Source organism: Clarias gariepinus, chromosome 13 (genome assembly GCF_024256425.1).
Source record: "Clarias gariepinus isolate MV-2021 ecotype Netherlands chromosome 13, CGAR_prim_01v2, whole genome shotgun sequence".
In the NCBI taxonomy this organism is placed as follows: Eukaryota; Metazoa; Chordata; class Actinopteri; order Siluriformes; family Clariidae; genus Clarias; species Clarias gariepinus.
The window spans coordinates 17,317,501-17,322,500 of NC_071112.1; positions in this window are offsets into that span (position 1 = coordinate 17,317,501).

A 5,000-nucleotide genomic window follows, 5' to 3' on the forward strand; every position below is an offset into this window, starting at 1 on the left:
AGTTCTCCATCTGTAAAAATTTCTTCATAAATCTCTTTTAAAATTGGTATTAGCTGTGTCTTAAATTTTTTGTAAAATTCATTTGTTATCCCGTCTATTCCGGGGCTCTTGCCTGTATTTAACTGCTTAATTACGTTTTCTATTTCGTCCTCTTTTATTTCTTCATCGCACATCTTTTTGTCCACTTCTGTTACTCTTGTGTTTATGTGTTCCAGTAGGGCCTCTTCATCAGTTTTGTTGATACCTTTGCTTGTAAAAATCTCCTTGTAAAACTCCTGTACCCTTTTTAAAACTTTTCCTGTTTCTTTCTCTACCTCACCTTTTTGGGTCAGCACTTCTTTAATTTCATCTGCTTTTTGTCTGCTTTTCTCAAGGTCGAAAAAGAATTTTGTGCTTCTTTCTCCCTCTACTGCATATTTCATCTTGCTTCTTATAATTTGTCCTCTACACCTTTCCTCTTCTATTTGCCTCAGTTTGTCTTCTAGTCTTGTTACTTTTCCAATGTTTATTTCTTTCCTTTCACCATTATCATTAAAATTCCTGAGTTCTAACTCCAGGTCCTCCCTTACTCTCTTTTCCTCTTGTTTTTCCATTTTTTGCAATTGTTTACTATGTTCTATTGTGAGTTCTTTTATTTCGTATTTTACATTATCCCACCAAATCCTTTTATTCTCCTTATATAATTCATTTTTCATGTTCCACCTTATTAAGTCTTGTACTCTTTGACAGTAAACTTTATTGTTTAGAATGCTAGAATTTAAAATCCATATCCCTGGTCCTCTCTTCGTTTCAGTGATATCTATCTCTGTACATAAAAAGTTATGGTCGCTAAAGCTGGTTTCTTTATAAAATATATTTTTCACCATTGTTTCTATTTGTCTTGTGGCTAAAAATAAATCAATTCTGCTTTGTTTTATTTCCCCCATTACCATTTGTCTTCTGGAATAGTCCCTTCTATTTTGATTTCTTTCTCTCCATATGTCTAGAAAGTTAAGGTTTTCCATTAATCTTTTTAATTCATTCCTCCCTCTGTCTGCTTTGAATACCATATTATTCCCAATATCTAATTTAGTCAAAGCAATGTTAAAATCCCCCAGCAGAATGACATTTTCCCAGTTTTTCATTTTTGTCTCCAAACCTCTTAGAAACACATCTTTTTCTTTTCCATCATTGGGTGCATGTACGTTACACAAAGTTATCTTTTTTCCATCTTTAACAAGTTCTACTGCTATGCTTTTCCCCACCTTATCCTTAAACATCATCCTTTCCTTTTCACTAACTCCTCTTTTAATTAAAATTGCTACCCCCTTCCCTTGTTTCTCTTGCCCATTACTAAAATATATATTTCCATCCCATTCATTTTCATATTTCTTCACACATTCATTGTCCCAATATGTCTCTTGTATACATAGTATTTCAGCTCTTTCTGCATTTGCTATTAGTGTTTGAAATTTGTAAACACTGTTAAGCCCTCTTGCATTAATGGAGACTATTCTAAGAGTCATTACTGCAATGAAGTATAGTGTTAATTCTCCTACCTCCAACATTTTATTTACACAAGTTCATTCCTTGTTCTAGTAGCTCTTCTGTTGTTTTTCCCAGGTCTCCTGCTCTTACATTAGTCATTATATTTTTTAGCATTTCTTTTCTTTCTTTATGCCTTTCTGTGGCTTTCTTAATGTTCGGTTTTATTATAGTTCTGTTCCTTCTGGTCTCTTTTCTCATTAGCTGCATAATTTTATCATCTTCTATCTCTTCTTCCTGTAGTCTTCCTAAATCACTCACCTCGTCGCTCTCTTTCTCTGTCTTCTGTCCCTCCTCTTCCAGTGCTTCATCCGCTGAGTTCACTTTCATTGTTGCTCCTGCCTCCTCATCTTGCTCCATTTTATTCATTGTCTTACCTTCGGTCTCCTCCAGGTGTAGCGTTGTCTCCTCCACTACTGCTGATTCCCTTGCCTCTCTGGGTTCTTCTCCTTTGCTGTTGGTGCCAGTATTTTCGACCTCTCTCTCTTCACTTGAATGCTCCGTTCCAGTATACTGCGCTTCTTCTTCCACGCTATGATTATCTTGCTCATTGGGTTCGTCCGGACATTCACAGCTGATGAGTGCTCGTGCGCAGTCCGGGCATTTAGCCGCGGTGCAGTCCTTTGCGTAGTGTCCCTGCTCACAGCACTCTCTGCAAATAAACTTCGGGCAGTCCTTGATGAGGTGTCCGGTGTTCATACACAGCCTGCAGGTCTTCACCTGCCGACTGTGTATTACCCGGAAATATTGCAGACCCTCCTCAGTTTCAAATTTTGTGCTGTATGGCAGGGACACCACTTCTTTGGGAAATCTTACTTTTACGTACCTCGTCCCGTCGGTGATGTCTGTGCCTGGGTAGTATCGTCGCCTTATTGCCTGTAGGGGTATGACTCCCCACAGGTTCAGTTTTTCTAAAATTATCTCATCGCTTACAGTGGTTAATCAATCGGACTGTAGGTCCTACCGTCGCCGCGCTCGGCGGTACCGTTTGGCTTTGTGCGTTTGCTGGCTTTTACCGTTGAGTGGCGCTATATAACTACAGACTGACGCCTCGTGCCTTAGTTCATTCTCTGCTGAATTAATGAGACACAGAGTTTTAGAACTGCACGTAGTAGCGGATAAAATCAAGTAAAACATTGTAGTTAAACAAATTCATAATCACAGAACTAAAATCACAGTACAAATGTAAAATTCAAATTAAATTAAATCTTATTAGGATCAAATTTAAACAAAATAAATGTTAACACAGTGAGCCTTTAAATTTTATCACGTGTAATTAGAAAAGACGCGTGTAGGGTTTTGTGTCGTCTTATATCTTGTGTTCTTTAAATTTATAGTAGATTTATTAACTAAAATAAATGACCATAAAAATTATAACATTGTCAGGACGTTCTACTGCGTCAGCTAATGTTGGTCATTCAGCCCCGCTTGTGTTTTTGCGTTTATTATAAGAATGAAATGCAGTAGACTGATATGATCTGTAACGGATTCGACCCATGTTGCACGGGCGGCACCATAAAGCACGGACACGAGGCGAGGTCTTACGGGAAAAGGGTCATTTATTTAGGTAAAATGGGGAAGGAAAGTGTTGAAGGAGGGAGAAAGGAAAGAAAGGGATAAAGATTGTGCATGTGCAGTTCCGGGGGCTGTGCCACACTGGCATGCGGGCACACAGCTGACAATAAGTGTTGGTGCGCAGAGTGGCAGAACTGAGCACGCGAAGGCAGCGCTTCTCCCGCTGTCGATGGCCGGCGCGAGTCCTCGCTGACGTAAAAAAAAAACTTAACACAAACGTCCTCGCAGCCTTTTCCTCTTCGGCAGCGGGGCTGCGAGGGCGGGCGCGGTGCGGGAGTGAAGATGCCGCGGGAGCTCGCGCAGCTCTTTCTCGCGCTGTCCTCAGCGCGGAGATCAAAGGGCGAAATTCTAGTGTCCTTGTTTAAAGTGCCTGGCCGCGTCACATCTCCCCACTGACATGCTTCTTTCATATTCTCCATTACATCACGTACTTCCCAGACCTCAGACAAACCTCCGCGCCTTGCTTTTATAATGCGGAGCAAGCCCGAGATCATATTAACGTTAATTATCGCCAGCCGGCACAAATAAGCGGCCCCGTCCCTTTGGTGCCTATTCAGGGAGCCTACGGAGTGAGGGAGTAGTTATAGTAGATTTGGGCGTACACCCATCACACGCGCACGCCGTGGCAGATCATCATAATTGTCCTAAACTTGTATTTCATAAGGTTTTCCGAGCGGTGGTACAGCGCAACGGGGGTCATTATTTACTATTAAACGAATTTACAAAACTTTATACGTGCGATTAAGCGCTGATTCTACATAGGAAAGTAAAGAAGAGGATCCTGATGCTCAACATTCCGGAGACCAAACCCCATTTAAATTAAATTAACAAATATTGCATGTAAATAACAATAGCCCACGTTTAAAAAAGCATTTTTATTTAGATTATAAAAAAATAATCCTGCATCTGTTTTAGGTGTTCCAGCTGCCACTGTTCTAAAATTCAAATTAAATCAAAACTTATTAGGATCAAATTTAAGCACAATAAATGTGTGAGGCAGTGAGCCTTTTGATTTTATCACTTGTAATTAGAAAAAAAAGCGTGTATGGATTTGTGTCATCTTATTTCTTGTGTTCTTTAAATTTATAGTAGATTTATTAACTGAAATAAATGACCATAAAATTAAAACAGTGTTAGGACGTTCTACTGCGTCAGCAGATGTCGGTCTTTCAGCCCCGCTTGTGTTTTTGCGTTATTATAAGAATGAAATGCAGTAGACTGTTATGATTTGTAACGGGTTCGACCCATGTTACTCAAACAACTCAGTTCAGGTGTAAGTAAATGTCTGTGCTGTTTGGGGGAGGGACGTGCTAATGATTTGTTCGGCTCTGTGTGTGTGTGTGTGTGTGTGTGAGAGAGAGGGGTGTCGCGGTCGTTTTCAGTGAAACAAAGGCTCAGCTGAAAAATGTTAGGCACATCAGTCACTTAACCCCCAATAAAAGGTATTTGAGTGTTATGATAGTTGTAATATAACAGATGCGCACTGAATACTAAACCTAAACCAGGCACGGAGATTAATGAACCAAGATAGCCCCCATACCCGTTAAAAAAAAACAAAAAAAACAAATAATATTATTGTGTATAGACTGATTAAAAACAATGCAATTTATGCTATCATAAGGAAAATAAGTTCTTCCATTCCAATGATTAAAAAAGGTAACAATGTCAACTTTAGAATCTAGAATCCAGGAGATTAAAATTACACAAATTGAAATCACTGAAAGTCTCCAGAAGAGCCTCAGATTCAAGAGGTTTTTAAAGTGGGGAGAAATGCATTTCAGTTCCTCTGAATGTATAGGTGAGAACAGCCGATTCACACCTGGGGAGGGTGAATAATTTGTATTTGAATGTTGTCTGGCATTGTAAAGCACTATAGTGACACTAAAAGAACAACCCAGGAT